Raw genomic sequence first — 13,772 nt, forward strand, 5'->3', positions numbered from 1 at the left:
TTTCCCAATTTATTTGGAACCAGTCTGTTGTTCCATGCCCAGTTCTAACTGTTACTTCTTGACCTGAATACAGATTTCTCAGGAGGCAGGTAAGGTGGTTTGGTATTCCCATCTCTTGAAGAATTTCCCACAGTCTGTTGTGATCTACACAGTCAAAGGCTTTGGCATACACAATACTGTACAGAAACTATTCCAAGATCCACTGGTGAACTATGTCCCATTATTCCTTAAAGTTTTCCTAGGTTACTGTTTGTTTATTAGAGAATGAAAAGCTTTCTTTGCCATTTCAGCTTACTGCACTAAAGCAAAAGGACCAACATAAAGAGAACCTTGCTTTTCTATTGATACATTTTATTTGCATTGAGTGGACAAGTTTAAGTATGTTAGATACTTAAAAGTATATAATTCATATGAGAACAACCATCATTTTATGTTATATCTGGTTTGTTGAAAGTAATATTTTTTTTAGAAAGAAAAAATTTCTCACTGATTACCTTTTAGAAATTGAATCTCATTTAAATATTCAAAGACTTCTCAAAATAATTGGTTTTTAAAGAAAGACAATTTTTCTTTCAGTTTAAGGGAATCCGTTCACTTTCTCTCAGGTTTTCCCCCTTATTTTAAAGAGAGGAATTCTTTGGAAATTGTAGTGTGTCTCTTAATGACAATGATGCCCAGAATAGTTCCATTGTTCGTCTTGTGCCTGCTCTGTGATGCGCTGCCAGTTCTAGACCCTAAAAGGAAACAAGAGCACAAAGACAGATAATGAGAGCTTCTGCTATTACTGACAAGAAACAAAGAGTACATGTGAGTTATATCTGTTCATTTTAGTAACAGAAAACGTAATGTTTCCATGGAACTTAATTCCTTTTATTGGCTATGTAACTTTTCCTCTGAAGATAAAATTCAACCCATGAGCCACAAACAAAATATATTTAATCACTTTTGAATCATGTATCAAATGGCAGCAACATGTCTCCTATGGGGATTTGAATTAATATGCCCCCTTTTTTAATGGATTATAGAGATCTTGTTACTTCCACAGAAACAGAAAATATACTCAAGGTTACTTATGGACAGTTAGGTATCATGCATTCTAATTACCAAGTGAATCATACCAAAAAATTTGAGGTAGTTGATGAAGTCATAAATGATTTAGTTGAAATGACAAATGTATTTCCAGATGCAAATCATTTACTTTCACAGTTTTTAATTTTGTGCACATAAAGGTGTTCATCAGTTATGTATTTTTGTATTTCTGTTCCTTCTGTTGTTTTTTTCAGTTCTCTTTTAACCATAATGTTTTTTGTTTGTGTTCATTAATTTTTATCTCTAGCTCCAGATGATTAGTCTAAAGGCAAATTTCATAACTTTAAACATCATTTGGATAATGTTTTCTATTTTATAAAGTTTTTATGTTTCAAAATTTATAATAGTCAGTTAATGAATTTATCTCAGTTATTTTTATTATATTGTCCTCTTTCCCCACTGAATATGTATTTCAGTCTAATGCAGGGCTTTCCAGCAACATTTTTAAGCATAATTTTTACCCTTCCATGCCATTACATTGCTGTAATTTCAAACAATTTCTTATTTCAAGATTGTAGCTATAGAAAGAAGTGTGTGCAATCTCAATCAATATTCAGTGACATGTTTAGAGAAGAAAATTGAACCAAAATGCTAAGAAACATGTACAAATTTTTTAAACCCTCCCAGAGTTCACAAAAAATACTGCTCCTCCCCCTAACTTTTGATAAAAAGATGAAAATACTTAAAGGTGCATAAGAATTGCAAAAGCATCTCCACAGTACACAAAATCACCAATAATTGGAAACCAATGTCTAGAAATATTCATTTTTTTTACCAATTTGTTCTGTTGAGCAATTTGTTATTATGATCAATTTGTCAAATCAGCCAACTTTCAACCAATTCACCTATAGTTTAATAGAATTGTTCCATACTTTCTGGTGTTACCATTGGAATTTCAAAGTCCCTAAAAGGGAAATCTCTGTTCAAAGTGAATGTTCATAGCCTTCCAGGAAAGTACATTTCTTCCTTGTCTCTGAGTTCCATTGCCTTCAGGAAATTCAATCACTATGTGTGTGATATATCCTAACTTTAATATGTGCCTTTAATATTTATGAAGATTTAATGTGGTTTTGTGTTATGCAAGGACCTCAAAGGTACCAATATTAAAAGATTTTAGAAATTAAATATATCCAGATACATCAAGGCACAAAAACAACAAAATATAGAAAAATACAGCTAACATATCTTACATTTGTACAAAAAAAAATAAATCAAAAGTCTGCAATTTTAGACTTTGGGGGCAAAGGAAACAGAGTAGGAAATTTCAGTTCTCTTGGTAGTTTTTTTTTAATGATATTTAGAATATTTATAGACATTTAGAAATTTATATATTTTAAAGATTATATGGCCGATATGAACACGAAGTAATTTGGTGTAATGTACAAATAAGTTTGGTCATGGGTCTAGAAGCATGCATCAGAGTCTAGGGAGATAACTAGAAAGCAGCAGATCTAGGAACAAGCTTGACATTCAGGTGCGCATGATGGGAGACACCTTACAAGGAGAATGAATGTCCTTGACTCTCTAGAGCCAAAGGGAAATTGACTGGTGAGTTGAGTCTTTCGTGCCATGGAGACAGAAATGCAGATCAGAAAGCTTCCTCTGTTCTGTCGAAGTAAAAATTGCATGAGAAAAAGTTATACAGACAATGAAGACTTTATTTTTGAGATTATTGCTGTAGAGGAGAGAAACTGAACTCCACTCTGCTAAAAGAAAGCCAGGAGAGCTTTTAAGTGCTAAAACGAGCTGGTGGGAAAGTATTGGAGAATGATAGGGGCTAAGTTCATCAAGTAGATGTGTTAAGCACATTGAGTTTTCTTAAACTGCAATTCTCAAATTTTTTTCTCTGTGACTAAGCCATCTGTTTGCTAAGTGGCACTCACTGAATATAGGCTGCCACAGACTGAAGGACAGGGATGCCATCATCCTTGATGGTTACATTTCAAAGAATAGCTCCTAGGACTTGGAGAGAGACATCTCTGGGCTATAAAAATGGCAAGAAACTTTTAGAAAGAAGCATCAAAAGAATTTACAAGTTGCCTAAGGTAAATGCTTTAAGAAAAGGGAAAGCAGAGGTTCATGGTTAAGAGGAAGTCTGTCTAAAGGTGAGTCAAGCTGAGGGGAACATTAGACCATCTTGATTATTTCTTTACGTGTCTATTCATAAAGCCAAGGTTTCTTTGCCTTTCACCTCCTATCAGATCTTTAGAAGAATACTATAGTAACCAGATGTGAGCCAAAATGAGAGTTTAGAGATAAAAATAACTATGTAAAGGAGTTTAGTAGTTCAGTTTATAGCCTGCAAGTATGTATACACATAACATTATGAGAAGGATATCCAAAGCATCTGAAAGAAAAAACTATCCATCAAATATCTAACATTTGAAATGATACTCAGTTTCACGAATGGCCAGAAAATATAGTAGAAGTAAAGATCATGAAGGAAAAGAAGTCGTGGAACCAAAAGGTCATTGTCTCAAAGAATAATCAACACACCTACTTCTTCAGAAATCCTCAGAAAATGAGAGGGAGTAGCCTAAGGTTTGTAGATGACTGCAACAAGAAAGGGTTATCAGATGGTATAAGCTTCACAGAGGATTGTTTAGGGAGGAGAGAGAGAAAACTGCATAGGAGAAGGACTTGGAGACAAGCTCCAAGGTTTCTTGAATTAATATGTCTCCTAGGGAGACTATCTTTGCTCTCGGCCATCTTTTCAAGAATTTTTGTATAGCAAATAGCTTTGGAAGATAAAAATAATAAAGGGCAGAGTGCTTATTGGCCATTATAATAAAAATAATGCCTCCCTTTATGGTGAAGACCAAGCAGGCTTATTGCCCATTTAAAAGATATGTGTTCCCTAAGCTCAGAGTTCCTTCCCTGCAGTGTATCCCCACATATGCGTGGGACTTTCACCCTCTTTGTGTCACCCTGGGGTCTGAGGAAAACATTACAAGAAAAATGATTAAACTGTCCACTGCTATTGCTGTGAGTAATAAACTTCCCATTGTTTCTGGAAAAAAAAAGAGAAAAAAAGAAACACCATCCAAATAACAAAAGAAACTAAACTCAGACTTGATGACGATGATAAAAAATGGAAAGAACCATATCAAGAAATGAATATATATACATTAAACACAGAATATGTGCATCTGTCTAAATTAAGTCATATTTTAATGGGTGGATAGTCTGGGAAAACAAAATATAAAACCTTGGAACAAAAGAAGACTTATTGTAAGGGAAACCCTCATAAGTTCTCTGCATGTCCTAAAATCTAAGAGTTGGGGCAAGAGGTGGTAGAGATAAAAGTTTCCAAATTCTCCCTCAGGGAGAGAGAGGTAGGGGAGAAGGAAGGCAAGAAAGGAAATAAATGTATTTGAAAGCTCCCAACACACTGGGTTAGGGGACTGTGAGGTGACTATGGCATCATGGGGGGCGGAAACACTGCTTCTCAGTGGGAAAAATATTGGCATCTTATATTTCAGTCATATGTGCCTGGAAAGAACTAGGGAAGGGAAAGAAAGTACTGATTAAATGGAGAGGCACAGAAAAGCCTCTACGGGGCAGGTGAGGGGGGTGGGTGGGGTGGAAGATCAATAACATCTTGAGCAAATAAGGAAAAAGAACAAGAGGAAAAAATGGGTAAGACATCCTTATTTCCTGCGAGAAGGCATCCCGAAGGGCACTGAAAACCAAGAGGGGGCTGGGGTGGAGTGAGCTGCCGAAAACTTGAGCTAACAAAAGCACCATTCCAGGCCAGATACCTGACAGCATCCTTATGCACAGAATCGCAGGAGAGGGGTGCACAGATAGGAAGGGAAGAGGAGCTTCAAGAGAAGATTATACTTACTGAAGTCAGACAGAGAAAGACAAATCTCACATGGTTCCATTTGAGTGTGTTAAGTCACTTCAGTCATGTCCAACTCTATGCAACCCTTTGGACTATAGTCTGCCAGGCTCCTCTGTCCATGGGGATTCTCCAGGCAGGAGTGTTGAGTGGGTTGCCATGCCCTCCTCCAGGGGATTTTCCCAACTCAGGGAATGAACCAGCATCTCCTACGGTTCCTGCACTGCAGGCAGATTTGCAGATTCTTTACCTCTGAGCCACCGGGAAAGCCCCTGATATCAATTATATGTGGGACTAAAAATAATACAAATGAATAATTATACAAAACAGAAACAGGCTCACAGACTTAGAAAGTAAGCTTATGGTTAAAAAAGGGGAGAGGGAGGGAGGGACAAATTAGGAATATGGAATTAACAGATACACACTACTACACACAAAATAGATAAGCAATAAGGACTTACTGTATAGTACAGGGAGCTACATTCAATATCCTGTAATAACCTAAATGGAACACAATCAGAAAAAAAAAAGAATGGAATCACTTTATTGAACACCTGAAACTAACACAGTATTGTAAATCCACTACAGTTCAAAATAAATCACAGAAGCGTGACAAGACTGTGTCAAGTAATTACTTCCGAATATGTGGGAAAGTTATTCAAAGTTAAAACTTCTCCACTTTTCTAGCTTGGAACAAAGAAGACTGGGAGCTTGCCATGGTCTCTCTCACCCCGCTTCCACCCACTCCTACCTTGTGAATTCTGAAGCCTTCAGTGTTGGAGGAAGGTGAGTGAAAAGTGGTTATAGGACAGAAAGAAAAGTTTTATTTGACTAGTAACTACCTGGTATTGGTTTCCACCAGGTTTGAAAATGTGTGACACCAAGATCCTTTCAAATTTAAACATTGCTGATCACTTTCTCTTACAATTCTAGTTTACTCTATCCTGTATCCTGACTCTGAAAAATTTCCAAACTGACTGATGGGATTGATCCCATTACCTTTTCAGTACATAACTAGTATCTCCAGCTTTCATCCTGTGCAATTTACAGGCATAATCTGAAAAATGTCTTCCAGTTAAATGTTTCCCCAGTAGAAACATCTTGTTTTCAGTACACATACTTAATAGGTATATCTCTCAGTAAATCATTTTTCCTCTTATATTTTTAATGGAAAAAAATATATACTTATGTTTCCTTAACTCAATATAACATTTTAAACAACAATCAAAAAAATGCAAGTAAATCTTAAGATACATTTTAAACATAACTGATAGAATGTCAGAATTCTATGTAAGCATATTGAAGATCATTTTGTATATCAATGGAACACAAACTAAACACATTTTAACATGCAAAGCAATTAGTTATCAGTAAGTAATAATTTTAATCTTTTTCATCTAAGCAAGATAATTTTTATCTCTATACAGGCATTTTACTAATTTTAAGTTATGTTTAAGGAAATTGATAGGGGTTTTAGGGTTAATGTTAATTTAGGGTTTCTATTAAGCTTATTAATTCTTTCTCATTTTTTCCTTTAAACAAAATAAGATTTAGGATCTTAATTAGCTCTCTTGCACAAAAAATCTGATTTCCCAAAATGAATTACTAACTAAATGAGAGTTCTCACATTTCCTCACCATCTGGCATCCAATGTCTCAGTTAATACAAAATATCTATTAGCTTTCTATTATGGAAGCCCCTTTAAAGCTCAAATTTCTGTGTTAGGAGAATCCTAGTGCTAAAACAAACATGCATCAAGATTTTAGTGACTTAAAAAAACAAATGTTGCCAAACTTGTTACAACAGTTGTAACCCCTGGCATCTGGTGGTGAAGTGCCATGTCTGGCCTCTGTCTCTATAGGGCCTCATTGTCCCCTTAGCCAGGCTCTGTGATCACTTTTCCTATCAATAATGCTGGTCCTATCCCGTGGATAAGAGCCACCCCAGGATTTCCTAGTGATGCTGATGGTTTTCTCAGGCAACATATTCCTGATGTGCTTCAGGAATGATATATCTTCTGGATCGTCTCTTAAATATACTCTGTGGATCTTGTGGCTTCACATAATATATGCAAAGCAACAGTCCTGTCTCTCTGAGCCCTTTAATCCCATCCTCACCATCTTCCACAGTAACTCAGGCACTTCATGTTACTCAGTATGGGCTATTGCTTTCTCCAGGCTTCTATGAGCCACCCTCTCAGGGATTAGGCTAATCCCCTCAGGTCCATGCCAGAGTTAATGTCCTAGAAGAGCTCATCCAAGAAAATTGGCTCTTGCTCATCCAACCCCATGCTAATGCCATGGTCCTCCATGAAAAGCTCCAAGGGTCTTCTGAACTCCCTAAATGGTCTTTGGTGGCTACCCAAAGATTCACAATTCCAAGCAAGTCCTGGTTGAAATACCAGGAATGTCCCAACAGCAAGGAGCCATGTGATGCAACATTTGAAGATATAAGGGAAACCGCCAGAGCCAGGGACTGAATAAAAGTTACAGCCAGATAGAATAGAATCTGCATCATCCAGTGCTTGAGTGGTTCCTGGTCAACAAAGAGCAACAGCCCAGCTTTTGGGAGCAACAGTCTTGCTCAGAGAGCGGACTTAAGTCTCCAGCTCTGAGGCAGTGAGAACAGATTCTAACCCAAAACCCAGCAGTAATAGTCATAACTAAGTTGCACAAATGGCTTTGTGCAAAAAAGGCCACCTGCCAACAACTTGAGGAAATGTTGCTTTCCCCCGAATGCAAATGCTACTCAGAAGAGGAGGAAAATAGGCAGGACCCCAGGAGGCTGGAGAGGCAGATGTGATGAGGAGTTAAACTTTGAATTTATTGAATAAACTACCCAAAAGGCACTCATTTAGGCTGAGGAAAAAAATTCTAAACTGGAATTTAATGGCATATTTAATCATTATTGTTTGTCTCCCATTAGGGAAATGGGGGGTTTATGTGCAAAATGATAACCTTTATTAAAAATAAAAGAAGTTTAGAGCCCTGTGGCTTTCCAAAGTATTCATATGCTTATCCTCTTAATAGCTTTTCTTAAATTCTTTTGTTTATGTTCATCTAAAAGAGGAGACTGTTAAACAGGATAAATGATCTAACTGTATTTGAGTCTCCAATATTCATTCTAACCTTTCTTCACTGATAAAATCACATAGTTTGGGGAGGTGATTCCAGATCCAGTAATGGTTCTAATTAGCAAAACCAGTCACAATACCCCCTTCCTTTACCAGTAACTGGTGGAGGAGCCCAGAGTAGTCACGGCAGCGTTTTTCCCCAGCAAGAGGCAAGTGACTTGTGTTAAGTTAGAATATAAGAGAAAGGTTTCTCTGGTAGCTAAGTAAATGGTAAAGAATCTTCCTGTCAATGTAGAAGACAGGGCTTCGATCTCTGATCTGGGAAGATCCCACATGCTGAGTGGCAACTAAGCTTGTCCACCGGAACTACGGAGCCTGTGCTCTAGGATCCTAGAAAAGCACCTGTTGAGCCCACATGCTGCAATGACTGAAGCCCATGTGCCCAGAGCCCCTGCTCCCCCACAAGAGAAGCTGCAGCAATGAGAAGCCCTCTGCCCCTGCTCTCCATAACAAAAGAAAGCCTTGGCGGCAACCAAGACCCAGCACAGCCAAAAATAAATAAATAGATAATTTAAAAAATCTTCACATAAAAAAAAGAGCATTCCTATTAAAAAAAAAAAAATATATATATATATATATAAGGGTCAATGTATTCTATAGATGTGAAAGGGGAGACGTGGACACAAGAAGTCCACTGACTTACTGCTGTCTGTAGTTTATGCCCTGACAGCTGATTTTTCCTTTTTGTAATGCAACTGCCTGAAATAACCTTTGGTTGCAGAGGCATCCTCTTCAAAAATGGCTGTCTTTCTCCGATGACCACACTGCAGCTGCAGGACTAGATAAAGAGCCAGGTTGCCCTCCACACCCCAGGGTGCTTTGTTTTACATCTCTTGGTTGATTTCTGGTAACTGGCCATCTGGGCTCTTGCTTTTTCTCTTCTCATGCTCTGAATTCCTTCTTATTAGGTTTTATTCACCCATACAGAGTGAACCTGAGAAATCCTTGGCCTCTACCCTAGACCCCAATAAAAGCAGAACCCCAGCAGGCACACGCCCTCTGTCTCTCTCACTTTTCCCTTTAACCTCTCTGTGTGGCTTCAGGTGTGCAATGCAATTTCCAGGACCTGTACATAATAAACCTTTCTCTTTTTATCCCCCCAAAGTTTCCTGATGGTTATTGCTGGGGGTGTCTTGCAACCTCACTAAGAACCATAAGCACTGGTAAAGCTGGTTTTCCTTAGGCTAAGACTAGGACAAAACACGGCCATTTTACCCCAGGGGACAGACCTCAGGAAGAAATGAGTGTTCTACAACATAGACTGGAGAGATGGAGGAAATCTGAGTCCTTAACGATATAACTGAGCTGCTGAATCTAACAAATGTGAACCCACACAACTTTTGATATTTCCTTACTGTTTAAGACAGTTTGTGTTGGCATTTTGTTATTTAGAGCCAGAAGCATCCAAGTTGATGCACACCAACCAGAAAGGTCAACTTACAATGTTCTTGCAGTCGGTGGTCCCTTTAAGTCAGTGCTATCTCAGACAGAAGACTTGTACTGTCATTCAGCACCGAAGCTTTAACAGGAGTTAACAGAGGCTATTCCTAAAATAGCTTCAGCAATCACCACAGTAGTAGTCAGCTTGCCTCTCCAGCCATAGCTGCTATTCTGTAATTCTATTATAAAGACCAGTGAATTGTTCTCCTTATTGAATTCCTTTTCATAAAAGAAAAAAATTATTTCTTAAATTGCAGAAGAGGGTGTTTTTCAGGAAGAGAGACTATTCTCTACTGACAAACTAACAATAATCTCCAAACCCTCCACTCTAGTAGAGCAAATTTTTAAAATGAAAATGATTACTATCTAATGACATTGCTCTCGTAATTTTCATTCACATTGCCTGCTAAAAGCCACAACAGAAGTGCTCCTCTTCAAATGCTCCTTTGTGGAGCTCATTTAAAATGTCTAAAAGTGGGTAGAAATTATGAGGCATTGTACAAATGAAGAATTTTAGGAAAAAAAAGTTATATAAATCCAATATGCCTAATTATTTTTAAAAGAGAAAGAAAGGGAGGAAAGACCTAGAAGGAGTTTTTTTTTTTTTTTCTGTACCACTAGAAGAAATAATTACAGACATATTTGTTGAAATGGTTCTTTATCTTAAAGCATTTTCTCTTTTAATTATTCAAACATTGGGTATTTAAATATATACTGAAAGAAAGGTAGGATATTGCTGGTAATATTTTGTTCACTACATATGAAGCTGTTTTATTGTGACACTTGTAAGATTATATGTCAGGTAGGAAATTCAAACAGAGAGATTCCTTTGGAACAAACTGCCAAGTTCTGTTAATTTATCTCAATTCTAAAAGCAGATGCACTCTCAAGGTCAAGGGAGACTTGAACTAGGATAATCAGCTGATGCCTGATTTCAAATAAAGTATTTGTTTAAAATATGTGCCTTTAGAATATATCTGTATAGACAATCCAAATCCTAACTCTAAATTCTGAAATTCTGATCTTAACTTCTAAGAGCTCCCTGTGCCATTCTGATTGTTCATTCAGGATTAACTTCAGAAGAACTGTACTTTTTTAATTTAATTTTTATTTTATATTGGAGTCAGAAGAATTTTAAAGTTAGTATTTTCTTAAAGTTTTTTCAGTGTTGAGAATAGTATTAAAATGATTAGTGAGGAATCAGATGAAAATTATATTTATTTATTTATTTATTTATTTATTTTTTTTATACATTTATTTATTTTAGTTGGGGGCTAATTACTTTACAATATTGTAATAGTTTTTGCCATACATTGACATGAATCAGCCATGGGTTTACATGTGTTCCCCTTCCCGGCATTCTCCATGTTCAGTTGAAAAGACACAACATTTACCTGTGAGAAAAACAAGACCCTACATATTTCCTAATATGACATCACTCAATTTGTGTTTTAACTCACTTCTGTGAGTTTTTTTTAATTTATCTTAATTTGTAAAATAAATGAGTTGTTCTAAATAGATCTCTGAATAGTTTCTTAGAGCTATAAGGTAAATAGTTTTTATGGCCATCAAATTCTTTTAATTTTTTTTCTTGATTTGCTACTTCTAACAATTCATAAATAAATTCTATTTCTAATTAATTCTGTTTTAATTAGCTAATATCAGAATTTTCTTGAACTTGGAGAAGCCATTTCCTGACTTTGAACCTCAATTTTTCATCAATTAAATGGAGGAATGAGAATGCTGGGTAAAGTTGCTTCTATAGTCTCTACCAACACTGAGACTGATGATTCCATGGACCGATTAAGAGACACCTACTACAGGATCATTTTTTCTGCTGGAAAGTAGAACTAGAGGCAAAGAATGGAAAAGTTTCTTGCAAATTACTACACATAGCTATCAAAAAGAACATCCAAAATATATTTTTTATAAGTGAAGTTCTAAAAAACTTTAGAATGAGGTTTTCTTATATTGCCTGAATAAATTAAAATGATACAACTCAAAATAACTACTTTGAAGGCATCATCATTCATTTGGAAACAAAATTCCCCAAAATTACTCAGTTAAAAAAAAATATCCTCTAAATATTCAAGCTCTTGGGGGAATATATATACACAGAACCTCTTCTTGAGAATTCATACTTCGGTAAAAATCTAATTATAAATTCTTTTTAATAAGAAACATGGCTTTTTGCCATGTAATAGTATAAAAATGTGAAATCCACATATATCAGGCATGTTCTAATAATTTTCTTAAGTTTTCTTGTAATTATCCCATTTGGGTGGGAATGAAAGGCAGGCAGTTGGCAAATAATATATGGAGAATAAATATGCTTGTGTACTAGATGTTCTAGAATATGGTTTATGATAATCTCACCTTGAAAAATAATATGAGGTCATTCTTACACAGTGTTAGCTACAGAACATGGTATTTTAAAGTAAATGTATCAGAGATCATTTGTATTGCTAAATAAGACTTGGTCACAGAGTACTTTAATCCCTTTTTATTGCTAAGTTTCTTGTCCATAGATGAGACAATGCAGCTGAGACTATGGTGATATAGTAACCCAGCTTCCTTGAGTGGTTTTAAAAATAAGTTGGATTTTGGAGGTAAAAACCAATAAAAGTTAAGCACTCTTTGAATAAATCTTGAAGGAAATAAATCAATCTGCAACAGGTTCTACTTAAATGGACAGGGAGAGTACTGTGATATATATCCTGTTTGTACAGATGGTAACTTCAGAGCCCATACAGAAATAACTTTGGGGATAATGTGGATTACGTTTCAGATCACAACAATAAAGTGAATATTGCTATAAAGCAAGTCACACAAAATTTTTGGTTTCTCAGTGCATATAAAAGTTATGTTTACGGTATAGTATAGTCTATTAAGTGTGTAATGGCAGTGTCTAAAAAATGTACATACCTTAATTAAAAATATTTCATTGCTTGAAAGTACAAACCATAATCTGAGCCTTCAGTGAGCTGCAGTCTTTTTGTTGGCGGAGGGTTTGAAATATTGAGAATTACCAAAATGTGACACAGAGAAACCAAGTGAGCAAATGCTCTTAGAAAAATGGCACCTCTAGCCCTGCGCTATGCAGGGTTGCCACATACCTCAATTTGTAAATAACATGCTATCTGCAAAGCACAATAAAACAAGGTAAAGCAGAAGGGCAGCAAAGAATGAGATTGTTAGATAGCACCACCAACTCAATGGACATGAATTTGAGTCAACTGTAAGGAATATGCTTGCCAATGCAGGAGACATAAGAGATGCAGGTTTGATCCCTGGGTTGGGAAGATCCCCTGGAGGAGGGCGTGGCACCCCACTCCAGTACTCTTGCCTAGAGAATCCCATGGACAGAGGAGCCTGGCAGACTACAGTCCATGGGGTCACAAAGAGTCGGACACGACTGATGTGATTCACCATGCACATTGGGGGATAGAGTAGGACAGGGAATTCATGCTGTGCTGCAGTCCATGGAGTACCAAAGAGTCTGACACAACTTAGTGACTGAACAGCAACAACAAATACTGATATAACAGCTAATAGTTAGCAGATCACGTTCCAAGATGGACCATTAGCATTATATTCATTTAACAAAATATTTGTGCTGAAAGGAAAAAATAAATATTTACCATATTTTGAGAAAAGTGATAGAACAGGGTTTTGAGATCACAACATTCTTTGTTTTCTGTTTATCTTACTTGATGTTCCCTGAGCTTCCTGGAACTGTAGTTTGGTATCCCTAACTAATTTTGTAAAATTCTCAGTCCATAATTATTCAAATATTTATTTTGCCTTGTTCTCTCTCTTTTTTCTCCTTCTGGTATTTCAAGTTTGTATACCTTTTATTGCTGTCCCACACATTCTGGATATATCTGTTCATCTTTCTTTTATTTTTCTTTCCTCTTTGTGTTTCAGTTTAGGAAGTTTCTACTGAGCTACCTTCAAGTTCACTCATTATTTCCTCAGCTGTGAGAAATCTAATAAACCTGTCAAAGGCTTCTGTTTATTTTTCTTGCATTTCCTTTTGGTTCTTTCTTAGAGACTTTCCTTCTCTCTGCTGACATTATCCATCTGGTCTCACATGTTATTGAATTTTTCCATTAGGGTTATTTATATATTAATCATAGCTATGCTAAATTCCTTGTGTGATAGTCCCAACACCTGTGTCCTTTCTGGGTGTAGTTCTGAGGCTTGCTCTGGTCCTCAAAATGTATTTTTATTGCCTTTTAGCTTACCTTGGAAATTTTTTTGAAA

General features: G+C 36.3%; 1 protein-coding gene and 1 long non-coding RNA gene across 2 annotated transcripts in view; one reads left to right on the forward strand and one right to left on the reverse strand.

The window, feature by feature from the left end:
- Positions 1–334: 334 nt before the first annotated feature.
- LOC145504489 (uncharacterized) overlaps positions 335–13,772 on the reverse strand; it is a 205,581-nt gene continuing 192,143 nt past the window's right edge. The window contains exon 8 of the mRNA XM_081485427.1: positions 335–734. The gene's annotated coding sequence lies outside the window, so the exon portion shown is untranslated. The remainder of the gene's footprint in view (positions 735–13,772) is intronic.
- The window catches only part of LOC145504494 (uncharacterized), a 55,090-nt gene continuing 42,037 nt past the window's right edge, over positions 720–13,772 (forward strand). Inside the window, exons 1-2 of the long non-coding RNA XR_014052248.1 lie at positions 720–807; positions 5,621–5,719. This is a non-coding gene — a long non-coding RNA (uncharacterized LOC145504494). The remainder of the gene's footprint in view (positions 808–5,620; positions 5,720–13,772) is intronic.

This window comes from Giraffa tippelskirchi, chromosome 1 (genome assembly GCF_054371585.1).
Source record: "Giraffa tippelskirchi isolate mGirTip1 chromosome 1, T2T-mGirTip1v1.2.pri, whole genome shotgun sequence".
In the NCBI taxonomy this organism is placed as follows: Eukaryota; Metazoa; Chordata; class Mammalia; order Artiodactyla; family Giraffidae; genus Giraffa; species Giraffa tippelskirchi.